This window comes from Vidua chalybeata, chromosome 24 (assembly GCF_026979565.1).
Source record: "Vidua chalybeata isolate OUT-0048 chromosome 24, bVidCha1 merged haplotype, whole genome shotgun sequence".
Taxonomy (NCBI): domain Eukaryota; kingdom Metazoa; phylum Chordata; class Aves; order Passeriformes; family Viduidae; genus Vidua; species Vidua chalybeata.
This window is the reverse complement of record NC_071553.1, coordinates 6,781,102-6,796,632: the sequence shown is the minus strand read 5'-3', so window position 1 is coordinate 6,796,632 and position 15,531 is coordinate 6,781,102.

Below are 15,531 nucleotides of genomic sequence, written 5' to 3'. Positions count from 1 at the left end.
TCAGACATAGCTCCGCTGCTCGGGAGCGGCTGCGCTGGAGCTGTTTCTCCGAGTTCCACAAAACACACCTAAAACATTCACATCTCAAAATAGCAAGGGAGGGGCTGTGTTTCCTTGTATTTCCAGGCTGGCACGGACCGTCGGCGGGATCATCTGCTTGCTGGTCATTTCTGCTGCAAACATTCCTGATGCTGCCCAGTCCCACTCCTGGAAACACAGGAGAAAGGAGACCTTTGTGCAGAAAGAGCTTTGCGTGAGGCTGATTGACTAGAGATGAATTGAGCCTGGAAAGGTCATGGATGCATGAGTTACATCAGGGAACATCTGGCACCAAAAGCTTCTCTGTTCTGGGGCTTGGTGAGGACAGTTGATGAACCCAGAGCAAACATCTGATGGGATTGAGAGTCCTAAAGCTCCTAGGTGGTCTCAGGGGTGGCAAATAAACAACTGCAGCCTTTAAAATTAGTGGCTGAGTCCATACAGAAAAAATATATGAAAAGATAAAGAATATATTCAGTTGCCCACTGGTCTGCATTGAGAGGCCAATAAATCATCTGCACAGGATAGGAGGAGGCTTTCCAGGTCTGGAAGACATCTCTCTCCAGGCTGTTAACTTTATACTTTGCATTTTTTAACATGCAGTAGAGGTACTGGCACAGACTGCCCAGAGAAATTGTGGCTGCCCCATCACTGGAAGTGTTCAAGGTCAGGTTGGACGGGGCTTGGAGCAACTTGGGATAGTGGAAAGCGTCCCTGCCCATGGCAGGCGGTGGAAAGAGATGAGCTTTGAGGTCCCTTGCAAGCCAGGCCATTCTGTGGTTCTGTGATTGCCAGGTGTGTCAGAGACAGGCACAAAAATCAGGTACCCTGAGAGCCTGTGCAGGGTGGATTTCTGGTGGAAGGAAAGAGCAGAGACGTGCCAAGGAGAGGACAGGTCCAGATGGCCCCAGCAGCTGCACACAGATGAGGACAAGCACAGGCTCGTGCAGGACATTCTGGTTCCCTGTGTCTGCTGTGGAACCTGTGACACGAGTCCCAGGGAAGAGCGAGGGGCTCCTGGGGGCGAGCCCCCTCGGGGGGCTGCAGGTGCTGTGGGATGGGAGCAGGAGGTCTCGGCTCTTTGGGAAGCCGGGGGAGGAACCGGGAGGGGCCCCCTCAACAGCACTGGGCAGGTTCCTGTCCTGCTGGTGAGGATCAAGCACCAAAAACTCCCAGCAGGATCGAAGTGGTGTGAGAGAGATTTCTCCTGAAGTATCACAGGCAAGAGAGATAAACCACAAACACAAACAATTAGGAAGAAGCACATCTGTCATGTTCTTGATGCTGTTGGAATGAGAATCCATCTGGGAAAAGAGCCAGCCCTGCCTCCCTGGGAATTATGTATTTTTTCTTTTTAAATACTGTATGACATCCATCTCTAGAGCTGTGTGTTGTTTGTGCTGGCATGTGGGTGTGTATTTCTGAAGGCTCCCCATATTAACACGAGATCTATAGTCTCATTTTAGAAAATTTGCGGCTATAAAAATATATTCTGGGTTTTGACTGAGTGTTTTTCCCTTCCCTCCTGAAACTCTGGAGCCACGTAAAATAGCTTCATAAAACTTGTAGGGCTTTTTAAACTAGAAATTACTGCCTTGTCTTGCTTTTCAAAATGCACCCTTGATTTTAAGTGTTGGGATATTGTTTGCTTTTAAACTAGTGAATGCTGGAAAGGCACTCTAAATTCCTTTTTTATTTTGTTGCTTACTGAGAAAAATCCCATTATACCAAAGGGAAATGGGAATAAAGCATAAAAATATACGGTACATAAGCAAAAAAACCCCTCAGTCTTCTAAAATGAGTGTGCAAAAAAAAAAAAAAGGTAGAATTCTTTCAGCATTACCCTTGAGTAAATGCCCTCCCCTGGGAGCACAGTGGTACCCAAATGAGTGTGAGCCTCTCCTCAGCACCAGTGAGTCCCTGCACTGGTGAAGGTTGCTCAGGGCCATGGGAGTCCTGGCTCCTGGTCCCTGGTGGTTTCTGGCTCTGCCAGAGCACGGCTGCTGCTTGCCAGCCCTTGCCCAGCCCAGAAGGACTGGACCTGGGGGACAGCACAATGCCACTGCAGGCTCCACTCAGGAGCTCCTGCAGCTCCTGCAGCCTGCTCCCACCTTGTGGGAAAAGGCACTGGGCTCAGCAGGAACGTGACTCTCAGCCCTCGAAGCCAGGCTGTGGCTCCTTACACCCCTCTCCTTTCAGTTCCTTTGTGAAGTGCTGGAGTGAGAGTATGTGAGCAGCCAGGAAGCAGCTCCAGTTCAAAGGATTTGGGAAAACCCTTTTTCCAATCAGGCAATTTGTAATTTCAATTGCTAAGTGTTTCCCTTCCATTCCTTGGCACTCTAGCACCATCTGAATTGGCTTTCTCAGCACTTCAGGAAGGCTTGTGTTACATTATGTAAGATTTAACAGCCATCACTTCTCCAAAAGTAATACAGAAACGTGTTTTTTATGACACAAGAGGGAGATTTCTCATTTGGGAAGCTGATTCTTTGTTATTTTCAAATGACTGCTTTGGTGCAACTTTAATCTAATAAATAATATTTTAATGAAAAAACTAGACGAAATTTTGATGATATTTTGATAAATGGAAATGCCTGCTGAGAGGAAATTAAATTTGTCTTTTTATCTTTATAGGTGCATATCATATACATTTATGTGTCATATTTCTATATAAGGATCCCTCAGGACACTGCCTGCATTCACAGAAGCACAGGATGGGTAAGGTTGGAAATGACCATGGTGGGGTCACCTGGTCCAGCCCCATTCGTGCCTTGCTGGAGCTGAGCAAACTGGTCCTGCTACACACCCAGCCCAGGAACCATCCCAGGTTTTCTAATCTCTTCAGGTGATTTCCTTTTCTCTCTATGACCATTTATTCACCCATTAATTCATCCATTGGCCTTTCACATGGACATAATGTCCCTTTGCTGGGAGCAGTGCGGCCCCTCTGTGGATCCCACAGCCTTTACTTCTCAGCGCGTGGCATTGGTCTGCTGGGCAGGGAACCATCCCGAAAATATTAATTACAGGCAGCGAGAAGAAGAGTTGCTTTGCTCTCCTGAAGCTCTTTAGCAATTTCCAAGGAAAAAGCCCCCTGGGAGCTGCTGGGTTGGTGATGACTTTCCCGACAGTGAGTGAGTGCTCTGATAAGAAGCAGGAGTTTGTTGCTACCTCATTTACTGTGCCAGGCTCTTTCTCTGCAGCACTTAATACTGTTCTGGCCAGACCAAGGTGTAAAAGAAGTGGAAAACAGAAATATACTTGGAAATTACTATCACCTAAGAGCACAGCCCATGGTCGTGCTTTCCTTGAATTACCCTACATTCTGTGTGTTGGGGAATTGCTTTCTGTGATGGAAAACTGCTTGCCAAAGCCCTGGGACCCTGAGTGATTTCTGTGCCTCTGCAGTCATGAGAGCAGAGAGGAGAGAATGGGAAGGGCAAGTTCTCCCTGAACTGATTGAGCACTGAGCTGGCTGACTAATGTTTCCTAATTGTCTCTCTAAGTGGAAAAGGGGAAATGCCAGGAGCTGTGTGGGGCTCACATAGCTTCATGGCTGCACAGTGTGAATTAGTCCTCATTTTTGGGCAATATATTTCTGCATGGCACCTGTTCTTGCCATCACTCCCAGGTTGTCTTTCTTCACAAGCTGGTTTATTCTGTTTTATTCCTCCCTCATGGAAACTCATTTATTATTTTACATCAGTGTGTGAAGCTTTGTAGCATCTCTTCCTGCATTTAAAGCAGGAGGACAAGCCTCCCTCTGTGACATTCCTGTGCAGGGCTGGCTCTCACAGCCTCGCTGAGCAGCTCTGAGGTTCAGGATGGGGTGGTTTGGTCAAACCCATTGTAATGAGCAAACAGTTTAAACACCAGCTGGGTCTTCCATGAACACTGAATGGGGAATCACAGAGCAAAAGTTTCCAGAAGAGGAACCTGCTGCAATCCTGCCAGTGGTGGAATTGGGACCACAAAGAGCTGAATCTGGGGAGCGCAGGGGAAGTGCTTCACCCACCAAACACCCTGTGACATCCTGTCATGGCACAGACAGAGCAGCTGCTTACCAAGGGTGCAAAAATTAGAAGTTACACTGCATCTGCACAGGGTATAGAGGAAGTCAGCAGAAAACAGCTTTACCTTCTATGGGGACTGCTAAAAAGGAGAAATACTGACTGCTCCTGCAGTTCAGTGTCTTTAGGGAGAGCTCTGCACCTTTGGAGCAGAGGGACCCCTCCAGAGGAGGAGCAGACCTTGCAGCAATGGCCCTGGCCTCCTTCCCCTGCCTAACTCGCTGTAGGAGCACGGGGAAACTCTGCACTCACATTATCCAGATTATCCAACTTGCACCTTTATGACGTGTTCTGCCCACAGAGATTTGGCCCTTGCTGCATCCCCAGCCTCTCTGCTGCTGAGCTCTCCACACTGAGTCTGCCAGCAATGACAAAATCCTCCAGCATCTCCCCCTGACTCCGCATTCCTTGGCTCGTGCTGGTTCTTTGTGTGCCAGCTCTGCTGCTCCGTTAATGTGCCCAGGAGGGTTTCTCTCAGCAGGCACAGTGGCACCGAGGGCTTTCCTAATGGGGACCAACGGGCCAGAAAGGAAACAGCCACAGGCTGCAGCATCCACTCCCTCAGGGCCTGCTGGACCCACCCTCTCTCCCCCAGACTGGGAAAACCCTAATATGGCCAAAATTTCTGGGTTAATTCACCAGTGCCTACTTAAACCAAGGATGAGTGTGCCATGAGGTGGCTTTCTCTCAACTCTGAAGTGCTGTCAGGATGAGAATTCCTCAGAACTGGGCACAGGAGACAGAGATGCTGCAGATCTGCTGCAGATTAAAGAAAACACAACCATGGGGCATTTCTGGGCCATTTAATGCACCAAGCTCCTCCTCTCCCTTCCCCTGGAACATCTGTTACCCCAAAAGTCTCAGAGCGAGTCCTGTTTTTCCAGGAAACATGACAGATATCAGCCAGTGCTGAGAGAGGAGCAGGAGTCACCCAGAGCATGGGTCCTGCTTAGATTGTTTCTGAGCTGGCAGAGGGGGAATGGAAGATAAGAAGGAAGAAGATGTGAAAGCAACATTTTAAAGGCCATGGGCAATGAGGCAAGTCAGGAGGAATAATAAGAGCCCTGTCTGCATTAGGACTTCATTTACAAATAACTTCTGGAAGGTGGCTCTGAGATTACTGTGATTTCATACCCGATTAAACTGTGGTGCAGAGTCCTGGAGGCAGCTTATAAACACGATTTCTGCTCTGTACTGCTCACAGTCATGATACTCCAGCCACATTTACGAGTTATGTTTCCTCTGGTGAAGTGCTGTCTCAGCGTAAGGAGGCTTGGGTGTGACCGGTGGGCAGCGGGGTGGGGGCACAGGGGAGGCCCAGACCCTCTGTCCCCCCAGCCCAGCTGGCACAGGATGGAGCTGTGCACTGGCCCCAGCAGCCCCACACCGTGGCACGAGCGAAGGTATTTTCCAGGCTTGACTTTGGGTCTCCAAAATACAATGTACTCAGCAAGAGGAAAGGCTGTTGGGGATGTGGGGGTGCTCAATAAACCTCAAAATCTCCTGCCAGGACCCAAGTGCCCATGTGGGGAGAGACACTTCAGCCCCACGGCACAGAGGGGAACTGGCCTGATGCTGTGAGGCATGTCAGGCTTGCTCACATTTAGCAGATTACTTTAGAATTTGCATTCAGGCAATGAGAGTTGAAACAGCAACCATAAACATGATCAGTCTCATGTATAAGGTGATTTACATAATTTCTTATTTTCATGGGGCTCCTGTTTAATTTTTCCACTCCTTGTATGATCAAATATACCTACTTCCAGATGAAATGTATTTCAAGTTTAGAGGATTAACCTGCCCGCAAGAAGTGACAATGTTAACAGCTTGTTATCTCCAAAATACAATTCCAGGATCTCTGCAAGCTGCAGAAACTCAGCTGTCTCCATCCCTCAGGGAATGGGCATCACTTTCAGGGCTCTGAGAAAGAAGTTGCATATCCAGGACTCCCTTTTCTGCCCCTCTTCTAGTGCCTGGGCCACTTAAATAGGTCTGATGTAGATCACAGAAAGCTCCTGTGTGTCCGCGCAGAGCAGCCGGGTTTGATGTCCAAGGCTCCCACAGGGGTGCAGCATTGCACCTTCTGCCCGGGGAACGGAGCTGCTGCTGCCGCTGCTGCAGCTCCCTCTCGCTCGGACAGGGCTGGGCTCACAGCTGCATCCGAAGGAAAGGAGCAGCTTTGTAGCCAGTCTGAATAAGCCTGGTCTCTAGGAGCAATGCACACTAAATTACTGGAGTGGGAACTAGGATATCATGGGCTCTGTGGCTCTTTGGAGGGCATGGAAGAGATGTGTCATCCCTGCCTGCCACAGTTTCCCCACACCAAGTACCAGGATGGCAGTGCTGGCAGTGCAAAAGCAAGGGCATTGCCAGTGTTAATTAACATCAGTTTGCAAAATGAGCTCTCAGACAGCAGATTCATATCCAACATTCGCCCCTCTGCCCACAGATGGATCCATGGACCTATCATCAGCATGACTCAAGGGAACATCTGCCTCATGGCTTGCTCAAGGAGAGGGAATTCTCCCAGGCTGGCAGTGCCTTCCTGCTGCCAGGCCAGTGAGGGACCCACCCTTGTCACTGCCACCCTCCCGAGCCCGCGGGCATCCTCCATCCGCAGCGTCTGAGTGATGGAGATGAACGAGTCTTTGTCTGACAGGAATTCATATTTAACACAGGCTTCCTCACACCTGCCATGCTGGCTGGACAGCCCAGCCTGCCTTTTCCTTGGTGGGCAGAAAAGCCTGCATTGATCTGCTGCTAAAAATAGGAGGCCCCAGGTTTGGAGGCAGCAGCACCAGCTCCACCAGCGAGGCTGCGAGAGGTTCCTCGCATCTGTTGCCTGGCAGAGGCCCAAAGTGTTTTTCTGGTACAAGGGGCTTTTTTTCATGCATCACCAAAGAACAGAGCTGCTATTTTTAGCTCTAATAAGCATATTTAATTTTCTACTGCCTCATTTCTACTGTTTTGTGCAAGTAGCATTTCTGAGCATGACCCTGGGGAGCAGGTGAGGATCTTGTCTGCATCCCTTGAGTGTCCAAACGGGTGCTGTTCCCCTCAGCACCATCAAACACTGGGATTCAATGAAGAACAGTGTACTGGGGCTGCTCCAGTACATGTAACCCCGAGGCTCCCACCTCCACTGGGGACTGTGGGGTCCTCTGGGCAGGGACCCCTCACACCCCCCAGTGTCCCAGTTCCTATCTGGGGCAGCAAGGGCTCCCATTACACAAATAATTAATCAACACAACATCAAAGGTTGCTCATTGGCATTCCAAAGTGGCCACACTGTGCCACAGCTCCCAAACTGCCACTGCCATCAGCTCACGGACACCCTGGGCTGTGCTTCCCATCAGCACCTTCTTCAGTGGGGGGAGATTCAAAGCAGGTCCAAGTTCACTTTCCATCTGTTGCTGATTTTGGTCACAAGGGGAGAGGATGCAAATGGTGAGCTGTGTTGTGTGGGAAGTAACATAAAAACACTCAGCATGCCCATAACTCACTGTCAAGTCTGGGCTGCAAACACACCCCTAACAACGAGACAAATAAAGAATCTGGGCTGTTCATAGCCCGGTCCTTATCCCCACTGATCAATACGGCTCATCAGGTTTGTGAGACAATCATGTCTTCTGCCACCCAGCCCAGAACTGAGTAATGGCTTGCCAATGCCAAGTAATTATAATGATGTCTTGCAAGTGAAGCAGAAACAACCAAGTAAACGGATTTAAAGCAGTTTAATCAGGCTGAGTTTTCCTGGAGTTCAGTGCCATCCCAATGTTCTGTCAGCCCAAACCTGTGCTTTATGAGATTTACTTGTTGGCTTTCAACAGCTGCCCATCCAACAGCTGCCTCTCTGGCCCTCTGGTCACTGGGCCCAGCCTCACCCTGGGAGAACTTCTGTCCATGAGGGTGGCAAAGCCTGGAACAGCTGCCCAGGGAGAGCCTGGAGTGTCCCTCTCTGGAGACATCCCAAACCCACCTGGATGCGTTCCTGTGTCCCCTGCTCCAGGTGACCCTGCCTGGGCAGGGTGTTGGACTGGATGATGTCCAGAGGTCCCTTCCAACCCTCTTCTGTGCTTCTGCAGCCCACCTGACATTGTCATTTTCCCCAGCAGTTTTCCTGTCCCCCACCCCTCTTGGCTGCATTTGGGCACTGTCCCCGTCCCCCCAGACATCTCTGCCACCACTTCAGAGACGAGCCTGGCTCCTGCAGGCTGAGAACTCCAAGTGTTCTGTGGATTACCACCAGGCAGGGCTTAAATGTTTGCTGCAGACATAAGCCTTGTCATGGCTGCTTTTATTTATCGTTGTGTAAGTGTATTTCCAAATAAAACAGAAAGTGAACAAATAAACTGGGTGACAGAGCCATAAACCCTGCGCCTGCTCATTCACTTGAAGAAAAGCCTACTTCAACTAATTAACCTGTGCAAGCCTTGTGCTGTTCATAAACAAGCCAGGAATTAATAGTGGTTGTTTTTTCAAACAGCCAGCATATGCCAGTAAATCCTTATTGGGCAGCAAAACAGAAACAGCTCCCCTTTCTAGGGTAGGTACTGCAACAACAGTGAGAGGCTGAGTTCTTAAATGAGAGTAAAATATTGGAACAAGTTTATTTCCTGCTTTTGCTGCCTGTACTGAGCACACCTGAGGTGTGCTGGAGCAAAGGTTGAGTGAGTGGAAGATGCAGCCTCCCCAGCACTGGGGGATTACAGAAACAAGCACCAAAACACGGTTTTCTGCACCAAATCTCCTCACAGATCCAGCAGGAAGATGGATCATACAGTACAGCAGTTTGAGAGTCTGAGAGGAGCAGAGAGGAATGAGTAAATAAAGCTGTGGATCTGTGGGGATGGGGGGAGGATGGTCATGAGAAGTGCAAGTAGCCTCTAGGAAAATAAGCAGTGGGAAACGCTGGCAGGGGATGTGCTGGGACAGGGATGTGCTGGCCCTGCACAGGTGTGGGCAGAAGGTGTCTGAGGCTCTGCTTTCAGACCAGCCCAGGCTGTTCACTGGTCACACACACATAAAGGGAGACTTGGGAAAATAGAGAGGGGGCAGAAATACAAATCAAGGAGTAACACTTTTGAAGGAGAAATTATAAATTGCAATTTAATCACATAATCACATTGACACTCTCAAGCAAGCTAATTTCTTCCCTTGCCTCATTTCACCCACTTGGCAAGATGAATCTTGATGAATAATGTCCTATGAATATTTAATTTTTTGATCAATTTGAATTTTTTTGTCTCCTATCCCTACCTGCTGAAAAAATCAGTTCTCTCCTCTTTTCCTCTCACAAACATACAGAGAACAACAGCTTCTTCTTCAACTTCCATCCTCCCCTGTTTTTGTCCTTTTTTCCTCCACTTTGGAAGGATTTTTGGCCAAGCAATGATCATTGCCCTTGCCCATCCTCTGCCAGCTAGGAAACTGGGGCCAGCCAGGGAATTTCCTCAAACCAGGACAACTTTACAGACAGGCAAGAAAAATGATAATCTCAAATGGTTCTAAAGCAATTGAAATATATTCATATTGTTTGTGCAGGAATTCGGTGGCTGAGGAGAGGGGAATAATGATCTCCCTGTTGATGAGCATTGGCAGCAGCACCCTTACACGTGGGTGGTGGGTGCTCTCACCCACGGGACCCTCGGGGTCACCTCCAGCAGCTCCTGTTCCTTTATACCCACAGATGATGGTGTGGAAACCTCTGCCAGTGCAGGCTTCCAGGAGTCAGCTGGATGTGCCTGCGAGGGCTTACCTGAGAACACCAACCACCTCTTGGAGCTGGAGGGAAGGATAAATGGTCCACCCAAATCCCTGTCTATTTCATTTGCTGTTTTTCTTTGTTTCTCCCAACTGTTCAATCAATTTCTGCCTGAAATTGCCAAATTAAGAAAGTGTTTTCAAAGTTAACACTGATTTCAAGCGAGAAATCAATGCCCTTGACTTCACACCACAATCCATCCCCAGCACTGCTGCTCCCAACAAGCTGCAGGGATAACCAGAATGTGCTTTAACCTGAAATCCACTGGATTTGGGGAAAAGGGGAGAGCATCTGAGAGCACCAGCCAGGGCTTGGATTCCCCCTCCACGCTGCTCCAGCCGAGCTGTTGCAGCAGCCTGGTACATGAGCACAAGTGCTTCCCTTAAATCCATCGCCCAATATTCAAATCTGCCAACTGTTTGAGCAAGTGAGAGGCTGCAAGAGCGGTTGGCACGTGCTGTTTGTTTAAGCTGTTTATTAGAACTGACAGTCAAATCACTAGAAATCCAGCTGAAACGCCTCCATGGGTTTAAGGAAGGAGAAGGAAGCTGAATGCCATGGCACAGAGGGTTTATCAGCACTGAGTGCTGCAGAGGGGGAGGGAGGGCAGTGGTGCCTGGGGAAGCTGCACAGGCTCTGGAGTGCTGCTGCCTGCTCCTGCCTCTGCCCCGTATTCCCATTTCCCTCGGTGCAGTTTGTTAGCTCAGGCTCCCTCTTTCCCTCTGTGCAATGGCATTTCTTGGGGCCTATCCTTGCCCTGAAGCTCTTACAGGGTGAAGTGACCCTGTGCACCCAGAAAATGCTCCAGACCAAACTTCCCACTGTGCCAAGCACCAGTGCAGCACCCAGATGCTTCCTCATCTCCTATCTTCCCTCTGTTGTTGTTGCTTTGTTTTAGAAATGGGCATTCATTTACTAGGTCCTAATCTGTGCCTGCATCCAAAGCAGCTTCCCATGTCCATCATTCCACCTCCAAACATTCCACTGGAATTTCTCAAGCACCACAGGGAAGGGAGTGACAGTTAAGGCACAGAGTTCAGTCCTGTTAGGCCGATCTGAGGGAGAGACAGCAATATTGCCTCTCTCAGGTACATACTGCAGCTCAGAGTTTGCCTCTGATGAAGATCCTGGACTGGGCACCAGTGGAAAATGGATTGTGTGGGAAGAACAGCGTGAGCAGGGAGACAGGAGCAGTCATTGCAGGGAGGGACAGAGGCTTCGTGTGCCAGGGACGTGGTGGAGGCTCTGGGCTGGTGCTGCAGCCAGGGCAGCACTGCCTGGAAGGAGCTGCTCAGCCACATCACCTCCTGCCTCCCAACTGCTGCTGTCAGTCCGAGGGCCTGATCTTGTCAGCACATGAAAATGAACACCAGGGAAACGTGTTCTAAGCAGTTGTGACACAACACTGTCTGAGGCTGTGGTCATGTTTGATTAGCGTGGGTTTGGTGCGAAGCAGGGTGACACGGGCCCTGGTGGCTCAGCCCCTCCAACATCACTGAGGGAACAAAGAACTCTACAGGCTGGGCTGATTTTCAGTCTTTCCACATTTCCCACAGGTATAGAGCCAGCCAGAGTGAGTTTGAACTTACTACAGACCTTGTTTGCAATAAAACTACTTTGAAAGGCTCCAGCCCCTAGCCCTGAATCCTGACAGCCATCGACTGGTGATGATGGTTTCTCTACACTAGAAACAGTCAAAACCACACACAAGCCTTTAGGAACTGTCTGTGATACGCTGGAGAGTAGAACAGCTCAAACAATTCTGATGTACAGTGGGGACAGGGGCGCTTGCCCAGGGATGAGCTTGAGAGGAAATGAGGACAAAGGAATGTGGGAACAGTAATGAAGGAATGAAAACAAAGAGAGATGGAGATGTCTGTGGGAGGAAGGGCAAGGTTTAGTTCAGAATACAGTTAGACAAGCCATTCCTGCTGGAGATCAGCACAGCAGCACGCAGCTCTGCACAAGAGGTTTGCTCTTTCCCCTGCCCTCATCATGTTGCCATTTGCTCTCTTGAAAGGGGAGCAGAGCCGTGCTTTGAGACAAGGGCTTGTGAAAGGTTCCCCTCCCTCTGGCATTTCCCAGCACAAGGCACAGACAGGGAGCTGAAGTTCACAGCCAAGCTGCAGAATTAATACTGCCCTGCACTTAGGAGTTTGTTCACCTGACGGATTTACAGAGTCAGGGATGGAATTGAAAACAACCCCGCTAGAAAAGCCCCCATCTCACCCACTGTCAGAACCCTCAGGGGTGAGCTGCTGACACCGAGGGTCCATTTCCATGCACAGCTCAGTGGAAAACTCCCCTGGAGCAGGTTCAGGCTGGGCTCTTGGGGGACACTGAGCCTCTGTGCAAACCAGAGCCCCTCTGTCCTGGCTCCCACCACTGCACTGTTCCAGAGCATCTTCAAAATCTGCCTCCCTGGGCCAAGAAAACGTCTGACAAAACTGCCAGACAGAGACCAAAGCTGCTGTTTGTGAGTCCAGCTGTTGGGAAGCAATTCCAGATAAGCCAATGGATTCTGAATTATGAAAATTAAGTGATTTGGCACATGAAATAGGAGAGCCTCATCTCCATATATCCCTTGAAGGGCTGGAGACTTCCTGGCTGCTTCCTCCCCTCTATCCATCCCTCTCTCTCCCACCCAGCAGCATCGATGAAAACCCCTCCTCTGCCCTCAGCATCCCATCAAAGGCAGCTGCCAGCTTCCCCTTCTTCTCCAATCATCCCCACAGTTCCTGTCTCTGAGCCCTATCCCATGACCTCTGCCTCTCAACATCTTTCTCCAAAGCTTATACTAACATGAAGTTAGTACTGCACAGACTTACAGGGCAAAAAATACTTCCCATCCATGAAAATCCCAGCACAATTCTCTTCCTGTGTTATTTTAAAGCCTCATCAGCACAATTCCTGTGCCCTGAACCACATCTCTCTGAAGTCACCTCAGCTTTGGTGCCATGGCTGTGTCTCTCCATGCCCCATTACATCTGTCTAAAGGATTTTTCTTCATTTGAGGAGCAGAGGTGCTGCCTAACGAGGGGCACCGTCCCCTCTAATGGCAGTCACTTCATTATGAGCTGGGCTCTGCTGCAGACTGTGGCTCCACACTACCACAGCCCTAAATCTTACCACAAGGATTTTAATTTGGGATTAACCGATCGGGAAATTAGATCACTTGACACATCAGTCATCCTCTCCTCCCTGCTGTCTCTGCTGCAGATGGCTTGGCTGCAGGAGGAGCCAGGGGACGGGCACGGCCCAAGGCTGCCAGAGCTCCTGGAGGCTTTGGACAACACTCTCAGGCACAGGGTGGGTTCTTCAGGTGTCCTGAGCAGGGCCAGGAGCTAGACTGGATCATCCTTCTGGGTCTCTTTCAGCTCAGGATATTCTATAATCTTTATGCTTAAGTCAAAATTAATTTATTATCCTGTTTAAACCAATATCCTGGTGCATCCATCACTATTTGTGTGTGTGGCCCTGCAGATGAACGCACACACGTACACAGACCTTATCTTGTCAATTCCTGCTTTTTGCTTGCATTTCTAGGGCAACACTTAATGGAAGATGAAACATAATAGAAGCCCCAGCTGGGGAAGCCACGATACAGCCCAGGCCCCAGAAAGTCAATTACTCTGTAGGAGAGGGTGACGATAACTAAGGAGATTTGCATGGAAATAACTGATCTCCTGATACAAAGGATCACACAGGCTGTGCTGAAGGGAAAGGTAAAGGCAGAGGATCAAAATACACCAGGCATGGCTGTGGTAATCAGCATTTCTTTGTTCCTTTGTTGGAGACACTCAGGCAGCAGACTGAACTGGTGGAGATCTGGCTGCGTTCTTGCAAAAGCCATTCATTGAAAATTAATGACAGCTTAAGTTTTCAATTAAATTTTAATTTAAACTCTGTGACTGGTGCAAATCAGCATAGTGCCACTCGTGTCAGTGATTTATCTTAGCTGAGGATTTGGCCCCACATCTCAAGTGAAAGCTCTGCCAAAATAAGCTGCAGTAGAGATTCTCAGGCCAGATTCCAAAATGTGCTAAAGCCCTGAAAGGTGGAGATGGGCATGAAATCAATGCAGCCTGGAACCTCTGAAAACTCCATTAGGGACCTGGCTGAATCTCCAGAAGTGTAAAGTACTGCCCCAAGTATAAATTTGCCATAAAGGAAAAAGTCCTGCAATCCCCAAAGCTTCTTTTCTTTACCAAGTGGGATCTGTTCATGGCTCTGCTCAGGGCCCTGGTGAAGATCAGAGAACCCCAGAGCGGTTTGGTCTGAAGGGACCTCAAAGCCCATCCATTTCCACCCCCTGCCCTGGCAGGGACACCTTCCACTCCCCAGGCTGCTCCCAGCCCTGCCCAGCCTGGCCCTGGACACTTCCTAAGGTGTCCTTTGCTGAAGCACAGCCTGGAACAAGGAGGTGAAACCTGAACTCGTTTCTCTTCCACGGAACAGCCTCTCCTGGGCTCACCTGTGTGCTCTCAGGTGAGCTGCTGGGTCACCTCCCCCTGGCTCCCCCAGCCCTGCCACCAGCACGTGGGGACATGGGGACAGCCACGTTCCTGGTGGCTTCATTTGAGAGGAGGGTTTTGGTTTGGACTCCCTGCCTCTTTGCAACCCATTTAATAGATCTGTGGCAGGAAGTCTAATAAGTTAGGAAGTTTAACACACTCTTTTTTTATATGTAATGTAGTCATTTCTCTATCTGCCATTCTCAAGAAGTTCTTTTTTTTCTCCTTGCTGTTGAAATCTATCTGGATTGAATCATTGAATCGTTATTCCTGATGTTCCACAAGTCTCGTTCTGAATACTTTTAGAATTAAAAAATGAGATTTCTACTTGGGACTTTTTTGTTTATAAATTTTGCATAAATCTGCAATACAAAAGCAGCAAAAAGAATTCAACTGAATCTTCTCAAGAGCAGGATCAGCTTGTGATGTGCCGAGCAAAACCATTGGGTTTAACAGGCTGAGGGGTTGGAAGAGAATGAAGCAATTAAGGGGAAGGAGGGATGTGGAAATGAGGGTCACTTGCACTTTACAGAAAATCAGACCAGCACTGAGTTATCTCTTAAGCTGTGAGGGCTTGGAAAATCCAAGGACAGCAAGGCAAAGGCTCTCTTGACATGGCTGCTCACAGTTTGACTGGCAGCAACACTGAGGGTGAGGAAGAAACCCCTGTCACTGCAGCTTTAGCCCTGAAAGTTCATGGGTTTGTGCACTAGGCTGGAATAGGCAGTTCCAACTCATCTGGTGATGACTGGGCTGCACTAAACAGGGAGAGAAGCAGTTCAGGAGAGGTGAGTCAGCCTCCCCACCCCAGCAGCAGCAGTGACTGGACAAGTTTGATTCACACCCACAGAGTCAATAATATTAATAGAGCACCTTGAAGTGCAAGGCTGTGATGAGTGGAATTGGCTGGGCTCATTTGCACTGTTTGGACAAAACACGTAGTGGGTTTGTTCTCAGTGATGTCTGGGAAACTCCAGAGCGAGTGGCAGTGATGGATGGGCCCGAAGGAGCAGAGCAGGCAGAGCCAGAGCCTTGCAGCCGAGGTGGGAGATGGGAGCTGACAGCAGGAAAGCCTCTCTGCAATTCCCCCTCCTCCTCCGGGGCTCTGCCAGTGGGAGCGGGCGTGGGAAGCACCGGGATGCTC